Source organism: Camellia sinensis, chromosome 14 (genome assembly GCF_055761805.1).
Source record: "Camellia sinensis isolate YWXY chromosome 14, ASM5576180v1, whole genome shotgun sequence".
In the NCBI taxonomy this organism is placed as follows: Eukaryota; Viridiplantae; Streptophyta; class Magnoliopsida; order Ericales; family Theaceae; genus Camellia; species Camellia sinensis.
Window position 1 is genome coordinate 114,846,438 of NC_138974.1, and position 15,179 is coordinate 114,861,616.

General features: G+C 37.6%; 1 non-coding gene across 1 annotated transcript; it reads right to left on the bottom strand.

The window, feature by feature from the left end:
* Positions 1-10,312: 10,312 nt before the first annotated feature.
* Positions 10,313-11,239, bottom strand: LOC114304630 (uncharacterized). The gene is made up of 2 exons (XR_014351447.1): positions 10,675-11,239; positions 10,313-10,570 (listed from the first exon to the last, which is right to left on the bottom strand). It is a non-coding gene; the product is annotated as an uncharacterized LOC114304630 (transcript).
* Between the last annotated feature and the right edge of the window lie 3,940 nt (positions 11,240-15,179).

Below are 15,179 nucleotides of genomic sequence, written 5' to 3' on the forward strand. Positions count from 1 at the left end.
TCAAGCATACATCATTCATCATTCGGAATCAGAGCTGAGGCGGTCCATGGATTTGCGTGTCATTTACTGCTTTCCTAGATTAACTTGTTAATTAATTAGGATTTTGTACTTCTTCGGACTGTTGTATTTGTAGAGACCCTAAATTTTTTAATTACACTTGAAACCCTGAGCCTTAGGTTAATAGCATTTTAACCCTAATTCCATAAAAATCTGTGTAAGGGCCCAAGTAAAGAATAATTTCTCCGTGTGTTACCATAATTAAATCACAGAACACCACTTTATGATTGGAACTATCCTAAAACTTGGTTTTATTTATTTACCTCATAATTTCTAAATTAATTCACACATTTTATTCTTATTTCTAATTTTTTTTATTATTGTTCTTTCATTAATTATTTATTTGAATGGAATATTATTATGTACTTGAATATATACATAGTTTATATATATATATAATATTGGTGGAAGAGTGGGTTGATAACAACAAAGAAGTAAATAAAATAAATAAATAAATAGATAAATATCTAGATATTTAGTCCCTTAGCCATTAAGCTACCTATATTATATAAATTGAGAGTTGGTCCCAATCCACACCCACGTTTTTCATCTACTCAAGGAGAGGGTGAGAGAGGGAGAGTTTGCTCAAGGGAAGTCAAGGGGAGTAGAGAAGTGAGAAGAAGAAGAAAAAAAAAAAAAAGACTTCTTGAAGGTAAAAATACACCTCTCCCTTGTCTTCTCAAAAATTTTTTCTTTACCCATCTCCTCCTATTGTCTAGATGCTCCCTTGGGTTATGTATTATTGGTAAATTGAGTTTTTGGTGTGTATGCATGTGTGGGTGTGAATTGGTGACATTGTCTTACAATTTCATTCAAAATATGCACTGCTGCAATTTCTAATATTTAAAAGAAATATCAAACCTGTTTATTTCTCAAATCTGAATTTATTGTAAGATAATTGGTGTGTTTAGAGCTTGTGAAAATTTTCTTAGCCCCTAATTCTGTGTTTTTAGGGCTTGGATAATTTGTTGAAAAATCTGGTCCTGGATCTCTGAAAAACAGTCCACTTTTAGTAATTTTATAAAATTCTAGAAAAATCATCTCGTATTGGTTCTTTTGTCAAAATTTAGAAATCTGAGTCCTCTTTCCAACAGATTTTATTTGAGTAAAAACCATCGGGTAGATTGAGAGAAACGCTAGTTTTCCCAATGGGTGACAAATCTGGATAGGTTTTTGAATATAGCTTGTGGATGAATTTCTGGAGGTGCTATGCACATTTTGTGAATTGGAATTGAAACTAGACAGGTTGATTATTATTTCTGTGCAATTTCAGCCCCTAATTTGACCTAGAAGTATTTTTACCAAAGCGTTCTTGTTAGCCCTGCAGAACCGACCGGTGCTGGAAATTGTGGTCTACTATGTGATTTGTCTCTAAGTGTTTCAGGCCTTTTTAATGTTATTTCTTGCTTAATTATACTTATGTACTTATGTATGATGATCATGGACTATATTTCCTCTAGTATGTTTTTCCCATACTCGTTTAATTGACCAAATTACCGAATGTGACTAACTCACCTAGCAAAAGATCTAATAAACGAGGGGTTGGCAATGGGTGACGTTTATCTTAGTGTTTTAGAACAATTTTATACATATGCATGACATGAATTATGATGGGGTTAATACCAAATGAGTTAAGTCTTGCGTAAGTAGTTTAAGCGAGCCCCTAGGTTGACCTGGATGTATTCAGACTCTATGCGGCGGTTTCAGGGTGTAAGCGAGCCCTTTGGTATGGTATGTGCAGGGTGTAAGCGAGCCCTTTGGTATGGTATGTGCAGGGTGTAAGCGAGTCCGAGGCATGATTTGGGTGTAAGCGAGCCCACTTGTTGGCCGTCCCTTTTGAGGTCCATCAATGCCACTGACAGGTAAATAATCGGAAGGTGGGCATAGGTGGTAAGGTCTGCAAAGCAGCAAAAGGGGGAGTTCTGAATAGTCTGGTGTTCAATCCTTGTGGTTGGGTAGAAGGATCTCTTTGAGGGGGGTCCTAAATGCCTAGTCTAACTACTGATTTATAAAACCTTAATGTAAGTATGTTATGTTACTTGATTTGTTTTGTGTATGATTGATTGATTGATAGAAGAAATGGGGGTGTGTGTGTTTTTACTGGGCATTCCAAGCTCATAGCGTGTTATGCCAGGTGAAGAAGCAGCTTACGACGGGGAAGGTTATCCCGAAGACAATCAAGATGAAGTTTTAGAGCCGTGGTTCACTTGAAAACTTAGACTAGTAGTTTGTTTTTGTGTTCTCTCTTCTTTTTCCTTTTGGTTTGACAATATTTGTAAACCTCTAGTGGAACTCAAATCAGTTATCCATGTTATAACTCCGCTTGTATGTGTATATTAACGTATTGTGGTTATTTATTTTGTTTGAGTTGTACTTTATATATTTCTCTTGCGGTCTCAAATTTTGGGGCGTGACAATATTTATTCGGACTGTATATTATTTATTCGGACCCTCCGAGTGAGGGCACAACTGTAATAAGTATGCGTGCGTGTGATGTATGTCTTCCAATCCCACGTCTTTCTCCCTTTTATTTACCAACTTATGATGGCTAGATTAGGGCATGTTTCAATTAGCATACAGTATGATAACATGTTTGCATTCATTCATCTGTCTTGCATGCACCGGGCTCGGCGCATCATACTAACTGCATTTGTATTTCAATTCCGAGTTGAATACTTGTTAGTTGTAGCATTCCATATGTCATTTTAGAATAGCCGAGCCTATTGTAGTTGCATTTTGCATGTGTTACATTAGGCATTTCTGTATAGTTAGGATCATGCATGGATTTCTAACATAGCTTCAGTTTTGGCTTGGAGTACTTAGTAAGTTTTATGCTTTAGCATCCTTGCACGCGTGTGAATGACTGCCATGATAGCATGCTTACCATGAGGCTATGTGCTTACGTGATATAACTGCCTGAATGCCTGTGGGTGAAGGTTGGGTTATTTGAATTGGAATAATTCATCAATTGTGAGTTTTAAGCTCACTAGATAGTAACAAAATCATGTTTTCTAAGCCCACCCGAGGGTGGCAAATCCACGTCTTAGCCTACTTGCGAGTAGCACCATCAAACCATTTTCAAATAAACAAACATGAAATGTTTTGTTCCAATTCAGGCGATCCAGTCTATACTTGTATGCTGTGCGCATCACATAGTAAATCTAGGCTAATAACTGGAATAAGAATGCATAATGTTTTCAAAACTAGATATCATGGTTAGTAGAGGCCGATCTTTGATCGGGCGAGCGGGGGTGCTCACGAAGTGACCTTTCCCAATCGTACCCAAGTTCCCAAGCCGAGGCAACTTTGGTGATGACGGACACGTGGCCTTGGGCAACGAGTCAGGGTTTCCTAAATTTCCCAAAATAAAATATTTAGGTGGCGACTCTGTATCTGGCAAAGCAGTCCATGTTTGGCACTTCTTTCAAAAAAAATCTGTTTTCAAAAACGATTTGCTGAATTTGGACTCTTTGATGATTCATCGGTCTTGCATTGCACTCCACGAGATTAGATACAGGACCGTGGCACCAATTGAGTTCGAACTGTAGAGAGGCCCGAGGGCGCGTCTACAGTAGGAGATAGAGGGGTTCTAACCCTCAGCAATCTCAGGGTGGTTTGGCTAGATCGACCTTTCCAGTGCCGAGTGCAGGCTCCGGGAGAGGTAATCAGGGAGGCTTGACTTGTTTTACTTGTGGCCAGTTGGGTCACAAGTCTTCAGTTTTCCCGCAGAAGGGAGGGAGTCAGCGAACTGCTTCTTCTTTAGCTAGACCTCAGGGCCAGAGTTAAGGCAGGGGCCAGCCTTTGTCTTGCTATCAGTATGGTCAGCCCGGGCACCTGAAGAGGTTTTGCCCACAGTTGAGTGCCACTTCGGGAGCGTCTAGTTCTAGGCAGACGCAGGGTTATCAGCCAGCTCAGTCTGTGCAGGCCTCGAGGGCCAATCCAGGAGCTTCGTCATCCCAGTCTGTGCAGCAGTCTTTTGTTCCTAGAGGTGAGCAGGTGGATCAGGGGCCTACAGGGCGCGTGTATGTTGTTACCACGCAGGATCTAGTACCGATCCCATCAGTTGTGAGAGGTACCTTTCTGTTTTGCAACTCAGTTGCTAGTGTGTTCATTGATACCGGTGCATCTCATTCTTTTGGTATCTGCTGCATTCGCATCTGTGTTGGAGTTGGAGTTGGCACTTTTAGCATCTCCTATATGTGTTGTATCACCTGTTGGGGGTGAATTGATTTTGAAACACGGATGTAGAGGTTATGATATAGAGGTCGCCGACCATAGGCTTCCTATTCCTTTTGTTGTCATGCCCATGAAGGGTTTTGATGTTATTTTGGGTATGGACTGGCTATCATCATACCGGGCTGTTATTGATTGCTACCGCCAGAGGGTCACAGTATGTACCATGAGCAGGGAGTGTTTCCATTTCCTGGGGGATCGGGTTGGTAGTGTGTTGCCACCGGTGTATAATCCGCGAGGGCGGAGTGAGCTTAGTGGTCTTCCTGCTAGCCTTTTGAGTAGTGAGTGTGACGAGACCCAGATTGTGTTGCCGAGGCTGGTCTGTAAGTATTCGGATGTCTCTCCCGAGGATCTCGTTAGTTTGCCACCTCACCGAGAGATAGAGTTCTCTATTGATTTAGTGCCCGGCACGGCGCCGATTTCTATGGCACCTTACCGTTTTGCCCCAACCGAGTTGAGTGAGTTGAAGATTCAGCTCCAGGAATTGTTAGATAAGGGCTTCATCCGCCCGAGTGTTTTGCCATGGGGAGCACCGGCCCTCTTTGCTAAGAAGAAAGATGGTGCATTGAAATTGTGCATCAATTACCGGAAGTTGAATCGGGCTACGGTCAAGAATAAGTACCCTATGCCCTGTATAGATGATTTGTTTGACCAGTTGAAGGGTTCCCGTTGTTTTTCTAAGATAGACTTGAGATCGAGTTACCACCAGTTGAGGGTCAGAGAGGAGGATATTCCGAAGACGGCATCCCGTACGCGGTATAGCCATTATGAGTTTCTGGTGATGCCATTTGGGCTTACCAATGCACCGGCAGTCTTCATGGACTTGATGAACCGGATCTTCCGGGAATTCTTAGATCGTTTTGTAGTTGTTTTCGTAGACGACATTCTGATTTATTCGCCTTCTGAGGAGGAGCACGAGGAACACTTGAGAGTGGTGCTTGAGCTGCTTAGAGCCCATAGACTGTATGCCAAATTTGGGAAATGTGAGTTCTGGCTAGGAGAGGTCAAGTTCTTAGGCCATGTGGTATCCGGGGAAGGAGTATCGGTTGATACGTCCAAAGTTGAGGCAGTGCAAGATTGGGCACAGCCTAAGAGTGTCTTTGAGATCCGTAGTTTTCTAGGATTAGCTGGGTATTACCGCCGGTTTGTGAGGGATTTCTCCAGGCTAGCTTCACCTTTGACTAGATTGACGCGGAAAGGGGTCAAGTTTGTGTGGAGTGAGACTTGCAAAAAATCGTTCTAAGAGTTGAAAGTTAGATTGACCACCGCTCCAGTTTTGATAATTCCGGAGAGAGGGTTGGGTTATGCGGTTTATTGTGATGCCTCACGAGAGGGTTTAGGTTGTGTGTTGATGCAAGAGGGGAAAGTGGTAGCTTATGGCTCACGCCAGTTGAAAATACACGAGAAGAATTACCCTACGCATGATCTTGAGTTAGCAGCCGTGATTTTTGCCTTAAAAATTTGGAGGCACTACCTTTATGGTGAGAGGTTCAAGGTGTTCTCGGACTATAAGAGTTTGAAGTATCTTTTTACACAGAGAGACTTGAATCTGAGGCAGAGGAGGTGGATGGAATTCATCGAGGATTATGATTTTGAGTTGCACTATCACCCGGGAAAGGCCAATGTTGTGGCCGATGCCCTTAGTAGGAAATCCATTAGTGATGTAGCTTGTATAGCCATTCGGGAATGGGAAATGTTGGGTGCACTTGGCGAGTTTGATTTGGTCCTGAGCGAATCTGTTGAGGCTGCGGCCTTGTTTTCTGTTGTTGCGCAACCTACAATTGTGACTCGAGTGTTAGAGGCACAGAGAGGGGACCCTGAGGTGGAATCCCTTCAAGAGAAGATCTCGAGTGGGAAGGTTGAGAAGGGTTTGATGGTGTATCCCGACCTGAGTGTGAGATACCGAGACCGTTTGTTTGTGCCGGAGTCTTACCGAGAGGAAGTACTCCGAGAGTTTCACCATTCACGTCTTGCGGTGCATCCGGGAGGCACTAAGATGTATCGGGATTTGGGTCGCCAGTTCTAGTGGCGGGGAATGAAGAGAGATGTGGCAGCTTTCGTGTCTAAGTGCCTTACTTGCCAGCAAGTGAAGGCCGAGCATTAGAGGCCAGCGGGTTTGCTGCAACCCTTGCCTATTTCCAAGTGGAAGTGGGAGCATGTCACCATGGACTTCGTTGTAGGTCTTCCGAGGACTCAGCGGGGTAGTGATGTTATTTGGGTGGTTGTAGACCGGTTGACTAACTCAGCGCACTTTATTCCTATGCGCGTGAGAGATTCGGTAGATCATCTTGCCGACTTGTATATTCGGGACATAGTGAGGTTGCACGGGGTCCCAGTGACGATCGTCTCAGATAGAGACCCTCGTTTTACTGCTAGGTTGTGACAGAGTTTGCAGAGTGCCTTGGGCACTAAGTTGACCTTTAGTACGGCTTATCATCCTCAGACTGACGGGCAGTCCGAGCGTACTATTCAGATCCTTGAGGATATGCTTCGAGGTTGTGTCCTTAACTTTAGTGGGACGTAGGAGAGGCACTTGTCCTTGGTGGAGTTTGCCTACAACAACAGTTTCCAGTCTAGCATCAGTATGGCGCCGTTTGAGGCCTTGCATGGCCGACTGTGTAGGTCTCCAGTTTGTTGGACCGAGGTAGGTGATGCACCTTTGTTGGGTCCGGAGTTGGTTAAGGAGACGATAGAGAAAGTTGAGCTTATCCGTAGGAGGCTTGTTACAGCCCAGAGTCGCCAAAAGAGTTATGCCGACCGTAGGAGGAGGCCTTTGGCGTTTGAGGTAGGTGATCATGTTTTCTTGAAAAATCACCTAGGCGAGGTTTGATGAGGTTTGGGAAGAGTGGAAAGCTATCCCCTCGGTTTATCGGTCCCTTTGAGATCCTTGAGAGGATTGGGGAAGTTGCTTATCGTTTGGCTTTGCCACCGCAGTTGTCTGGGGTGCATGATGTGTTTCATGTGAGTATGCTTCGGAAGTATAAGCCGGATCTGTCCCATGTGTTAGATTGGACCGACTTAGAGGTAGATGAGGATGCCTCGTATGAGGAGAGACCGGTTTGGGTCTTGGATAGGCAGGATCAAGTCTTGCGAGGCAAGACCATTCCCTTGGTAAACGTTTTGTGGAAGTATCACGGAGTGAAGGAAGCCACTTGGAAACGTGAGTTGGAAGCCCGTGAAAAGTATCCAGACATGTTTGTTGTTGTGTACTCATGTAATGAAATTTTGTAATAATATTGAACTTTAAGAACATTATATATGTCTTAAGTTGTAAAACATTGCAAATGTTTTTGTAAATGGAAGCGGTGTTAACGTTGTGCATGTTGAGCGTATTGTGAAAATGCATGCATGATATTAATGTTGCATGTATTAAGGAATTGTGGAAAATGAGTTGAAATGGATAAATTTCAAAGGAATGCATGTTGATAATGCAGGTTATTATGTATAATGTGAAATGCCTCTTGAAAAGAGATGGGATTGACCGGTAACGGGTTGGATTGTTTAACATTATGTTGTAATATTGTTGGGAATGGAGAAAACTTGTTTTTGAAAAACTTGTATTTAATTTCGGGGACGAAATTCTTTAAGGGGGGAAGGTTATAACGATTCCAGCATTCCCTTTTCTGTTCAGTTGCATTCCGGACTTGGTTCCATAGAGTTGGTAGTTGTGTTTACCTTGTTGTCGTCCTTTAATTCCATTTGATTGAGTTTTAGGATGTGTTGGGCATGTTTCGAGCAGGTGGGTTGAGCCTTGGTCTAATTTCTTGTTACCAGGTTTTTGGTCGTTCCGCTCGAGCGGGTCGTCTAGCGCTCGAGCGGATATTGCACACTCCTAGTATTTTCGTGCTCTGCAAAACTTCTGCAAGTGTGATTTCTACGCTCGAGCGAATTTCCTGCGCTCGAGCGGGCTTGTTGGCGCTCAAGCGGGTAGTACTTTTTTTGGTGTAAGTTTTGGGAGGGGAAAATCTACGCTCGAGCAGACTGGTTTTCACACTCAAGCGGATGTACTTTATTCTTGTGTCTTGGAGCTCGAGCGGGACTTCTGGCGCTCGAGCGAACTCAGTTCTTTGTTTTTGACACTCGAGCGTTGTGTTTTTCGCTCGAGCGAACCTGTCGTATATCAGAAGGCTGTTGGGCATTTTCAAGTCACTTTTTACATCCTCACTATCTTTCTTACTTTTCAAAAACGCCATTTGAGAGCTTCTCTCTCTAAAACCTCCACTTCTCTCTAAGTATTGATCTAGTAGGAGTTGTTTCCTCACCTTTGGCCTTTACAAAAAGGTTGTTGATCGTCAAGGGCTATCTTTTGATCCAAAAAATTTGTGATTTGGAGCATCTTCATTTTCGTCATCTCCTTCGTTGGGTTTCATCTTTTGAGGTAGGGATTCCTACTCACTCTTATGGGTTTTGACCTAGATTTTTGGGCACTTTGTTAAATGGTTTGATTTTGAGATCTAGGGTTTCAAAATGTATAAAAGGGGGGTTTGTTATTTTGATTCTAAAATGTGTATTTTGGGTTTCAAAATAATGATATTGTTGTTAGTTGTTGATATTTGGACTCTTGGGTCTATATTGGGAAATGGGATAGAAAACCCTAATCTGTTATATAAATTAATTGGTATAATTAATTTGAAAAAATTGTTGTTATTTGGAATTGAGTTGGAAATAATGAAATTGGCTCATTATATTGTAGAATGGTAGAGTTGGATTTATTAATCACTCAATCCTGAAAACATTGATATTTTATCTGTTGGAGCTTTTATTATCTGTTTAGAAATAATTATTTTGGGCTACCGGTAGAGGGTAGTTTTGATTGTTGTAGACAATACATGATGATTAGGCAAACTAAAACTAATTAAGTGAATGTGTCATAGAGTATGACGGTTGATAGAATACATTAACGTTATGTATTGATTGATTGTGTATATGACCTTTGTGTATATACGTTGTGTGTATGGGAGGAGATAGGAGATGTACTCCACGGTTTAGGGGAAGATAGGGGATGGACCTCTAAACCGAATGTTGTTTGGGAGGAGATAGGGGATGGACTCCACTGATACAGCTCATATGCTTGTCAGTTAGTGTGTTGATATAACTCATATGCTTATCTATGGAAGTGTTGATATAGCTCATATGCTTATTTGTGGAGGTGTTGATACAGCTTGTATGCTTATCTATTGCGAACTGGAAAACGTTTAATATGAATTATTATTTCGTTTAGAGTGTGTGGCCAGGTTCTGAGCCATGGGTATGAATTTGGGAATTGGATAAGAAATGGAAAATGAAATGAAACATAGACATAGTGGTCATGTAATGGAAATGGTTTTATGAATTGATTTATGGGAGTTAAACATTTATCAATTACTAATGTCTTAGTTACTGCTCATATTGTGTTTAGCATATCTCTACTGGGCGTTGGCTCACCCTATATGGGACATTATTTTTCAAATACAGGTAGCATGCCACCTCTAAGGACATAGCTTGGATAGTTATGGGAGTTGAAGATGTTTTTTTTGATTAATTTTGTTTGTGTTACATGTATATCAAGCTAAGGGCTTATCTTGTATAGAGTTAGTACTCTTCTTTTGTGTAACCAAGTGTTGACTTGGAAAGCTGTAAGTCCGTAGGGCACTTGCTTTTGTTGTTAACATTTAATACTGTTGTAAGAACTACTCCGATGAATGGAAAGGCGTTGATTTTCTTATATTACTGCATGTCTGAATGATGGGTATTATGTATATTTTTTAGGGCGTTACATTTTTCAAATTGTTTAATTATTAAGGCTGATGGGGTTCATATTCTTCTATATATATATATATATAGTTAATCAATGTAATGTAGTGAGATTCCAATATATTTTGTAGGCTTATGTTCATTAGATTTTATCACAATTCTCTCTTTCTCACTAGAGTGCCAACTAAACTAAACTCATTTTACAATGTATTGCTCTTCAATTGATCAATACATGATACAAAGATAGAAGATAGGGAAAAAAAATAACGAAAGTATGTGGTTTTACTTCTTTATGCATAAAGTTGGTTTTTATTATCTCAAATGTATCAACATCTAGACATACATTGATTGAACATATAAGAAAACACATAAAGTGTATCTAAATACATGATTGCAACATGAAATTTTCATAAAAGCAAAATTTGAAGCATATGGATTGTTTGAGCCCACTTTATTCTCCAGAAGCATGTCATGGCTAAGCTCAATGAACCCCAACATAGTATCCTTTTCCTTCTAATAGCAATTACATTTTCCATTAACCTATGACCTGAAAAATAAATGAACAAATAAGAAGATGATGAGAATAAGTGAATAAGAGGCATCATTACTTTTCTACTTATTAGTTACAAAACATAGACGCATTATACGTACATGAGTTGATCACTTGTAGTGACTTGTTTATTATGGAGGAGGTGGTGACTTATAGTAATAAGGAGGTGGCGGTGAGGGAGACGGAGGTGGAGGAGACTTATAATAGTACGGAGGTGGAGGAGATGGTGAAGGGGGAGGAGGGGATTTGTAGTAGTATGGAGGTGGTGGTGATGGAGATGGAGGAGGTGGTGACTTATAGTAATAATGAGGTGGCGGCGAGGGAGATGGAGGTGGAGGAGACTTATAATAGTATGGAGGTGGAGGAGATGGTGAAGGGGGAGGAGGGGATTTGTAGTAGTATGGAGGTGGTGGTGATGGAGATGGAGGAGGTGGTGATTTGTAGTAGTAAGGAGGAGGTGGAGGTGGGGGCGACGGCGGTGGCGGTGACTTATAATAGTAAGGTGATGGTGGCGGTGGGGACATGTAAGGCTTGTAATCAGCTGCTACATGTGTAGCTAACAAACATATTGCCAAGGCACATAGTGCCATTGGAAAAGAAGAGGCCATTTCCATAAGCACTTTTAGGTTTTGTTTGTAATACCCACAGACTTCTACTATTTGATGTTTTCAGAAAGGGGAGGGATGCCATTTATATAGTGATATCTTCAATCAGTATGGGCATTTTTTTAATAGTTGTTGGATACTTCCTCCCTCTAACAAATCTGTTATTTTTTAAACACAAAATAATCTCCCATTTTCATTCAAATCTCTTAGTTTTATAGTTAACTGCATTCACATACATCTGACAAGGTTGGCATCTAGCGTGCGAGTGCGCCTTTATGAATAATGTAGTTAAATATCATCTGGTTATAACACAAAATGATTGGTTTTGATTTCATTTTACAGTTTTATAGGTAAGCTGTCTAATTCAATAAAAAAAACATTCTAACTATACAAGTATTTTAAAATTTTCATAGTCATACTGAAATTTTTTAAAATATTCTTCAAATTAACTTTTTAAAAATATTTAACAACTAAACAAATTATGCATATTATATAGTAATTGCTATAAATATACAATAAATCGTATAAATAGTATAAAAAAAAAGAAACTATAAACATTTTTATACGAAAAAAAAAAAAAAAAACAACTTTGTGAGAATGAAAGTCTCATTGACATCAAAATGAGATTGGGGTTTGAAGAATTGAATGAGAAGAAAAATAAGTATCTTGTATAACCAATATACATATTAAAATTAATAAAAACATCAAATGATTCCGTTCAGTTTTGTTTGGTTCTTTTGAGCCTTAATTTGTTAATTGAACCGTAATTAACAGTTTTTAATTTTTCAATACCGGAACTAAACCGTCCTCTAAATGTTGGATTGCTTCAGATTAGTATATTGATTACTAATATATATATATATATATATATTTAACTCCCCTAGTTAAGAAACAATATGTTCAGTGATGACATCCAAAAAAAACTGAAACGAATCATTTGATGTTTTTATTAATTTTAATATGTATATTGTGTTGTAAAAGATACTTATTTTTCTTCTCATTCAATTCTTCAAACCCCAATCTCATTTTGACGTCAATGAGATTTTCATTCTCGCAAAATATTTTTTAATTCCGCTAGTTAAAATTTCTATATCTCGATATTTTCATGCAAATCAACAATTACGAGTGTTACTAAACAGCAGGACAATATGATTTGAAAAAATAATAAAAATAAAAATCCCTCGGTGGCCACATTTAGTAATAACAGGATCACCTTTTCATTTTATTTATTTATTTTTTGGTAAAATGCACACCATAGTTAGATGTACACCTTAGAATTTTTCCATATTTTAATATGATGATAAGGAATAGCAAAGAAAAATGGCATTGACCATGGCAATGAAGTCATTGTTTCTACACTCGATAATTGGTTGCATTGCATGTAAGCCACCAACACCAACCACTCCTTCAAGTTGTTTAAAATCCAATTTTAACAGCTGTTTGATTTTGTCTTGGCTTGCAACTAATAATATTGATATCAAAGTTGAATATGGTTTATTATTATTGTGATCTACAAAGCACTTTCCTCTAGTAGCTTTTTAATCATGATGGACTGCAATTACAGTCATTAATTACCTACTAGTTAAAATTTTAAGCTACATATGATTGGTTAGAAATCATCACTTCAATTTAGTCATCAAACACTCTTACATTGTTAATACCACTGTTGCGAGTATACATTAAGAACTAATGGTCATATTAGTTTGGTCTTACTGACATAAACACCAATATAATACATCTTAAAATTATAATTTTGTGTCGTACATATCATTGTGTCAGATTTTATCTCGGCAAATTATGATCAGTTAAAATTAAAAAAGTGGGTTAGGAGTCCCACCTTCATATATACATTATTGAGGAGATGGCTATAATAAATTGAGATTTAAAATCCCACTTTTATTTATGTAATTAACAATTAATTTAGATTAAAATTGACATGTTAGTCCGGATTCTCATTTCAGTGCTCGACAAATCCTTATTATTAATAGACAATGTCAAGAGAAGATCACACTTTAGATGACATGCAAGTTTGACGTCTTCAACTCATTTTTTAGACAATGTATGAATGAGCAACTAATAAACTAAATGCAATTTATATTTTCTTAATTAATTTGTGAAGAAGAAAAAGGTGCAATTAGCTAAGAAGGATTCAAAGGTACGGTGTATATTATTCTTATTTGATTAAAAAAAAATATATGTATATAATTCAAACCGCGTCACGCATTTTAATATAATTAATCCAAGTTGTTAAGAACGATTCAAATTTTATAAGCTCTTAAAAAAATTATGGGAATAAGAGTGATTAAAACTAATACAATAAGAAACAAAAGTACTCAAAATATGAAGCTAATTTGTCATTGCTGTCTACAGCACAGATTCAGAGTTGAATTAGATTCGGTGTATATAAATTATTATTATTACTATTATTATTATTATTATTATTTTCAATTTCCCTTCCCTTTTACAAATAAACATTCAGGTCACAAGTTCAATTTCAAAATTTTTGGGGCAATCCCCCAAAATTCTATTCTTTTGGAGTCAAAAGGACAAAAACAATTTCAAAAATCATATTATCTCTATCCATCTGTTCACGTCACTAATTTGTCTACCTCTCTATTCAAGTGTCATTTATATGTTGTCAAGCCATTCCATTTTTTATTTACATGTCACCAATCTATCCACTTAATTTAGCTATATGTCCATAATACCACCAATCACCACTATCATCAAGCCACCTCCTAACCATTTTCCCATCACAAATGGCTTGACCAATGGCGTCTGGAAGCAGTGGGATAAAAATAAATAAATAAATAAAAATATATATCTTCAAAACTATAGTTTATCATTTTCATCAACAATTTTATTAATTATGTCATTATTACTAAAAGATTAATGTTATATCCCTATAGAAATGGACTTATATCATTTTAAATTCCTATCATAACCTATAATCCAACTAATGTATTAATATTTGAAGGTAAAAGGATAATTTTGACATATGATTCAAATTTTGTAGTCTTATTGGAAAAAGTCAGCATTGTGTTTTTATTTTTATTTTTTGGATAAGTATGTCCGCGTTGTTATTACCTCTCAATTATTATTTTTGTCATTTCTGAAAATTTTTAATTTGTTATAATTTTGTTCAAGTATATTCTTTTCTTTTCTTTTTTATGACACATTTCTTAAAACTTTTTTGTATTTAAATTTGGAGGGACTCAAATTTATTTATTTTTTTATTTCTAATAAAGATAACATACACTCATTTAAATTTTTGAAAGAATAATTATAAATTTTAACTGTAGTTCCTAAAGTATACATTTAGGTCTCGTTTGGAGACTAAATATTTTAGTTAAAAAATCAAAAAGTCACTATAACTTATCACATATTCTCTCTATTTTTATACACATTTTCATTAAAAAAAAAAAGTCAAAAAATTACTAAAATATTATATTCCCAAACGAGGTCTTAACGTCATTTTGATTTCTAAATTTCAATTGAACGATTTATTATCTTATGTACATAAATAAATAAATAAATATTATATAACAGCCCTATAGTTTATATTGTGAATTTAGATTAATTGTATTGGCCCTAATTTTTTAGCCTACTAATACTTCTTTTATTTTTTTCAGTGTACTAATACTATAAGAATTAAATAAGTTAAAGAGTCCCTAAATTTTATTAAAATTTTAGAATCCATGATAGCCTTGTCCCTTCCATGAGGGCCGGTGATGCTAGGTCGTCGAAAATTAATGACTATCTAAAGGACTCTCAGTAACTTCCATTAACGTATAAAAATTATATTAAAATAAGTAAAATATATAAAAATATGTAATAATCTACACAGAAAAAATAAGACTTACGCTAGAGACGCTAAATAATTTATCAATTTTTTTACCAAACCTCCCATATAGGTGTGGGACTCACACACATGTGGGTTTGTGTGTGTCCCATACCCATGTAAAAAGTTTGATAGAAAATTTAGTAAATCATTTGAGATC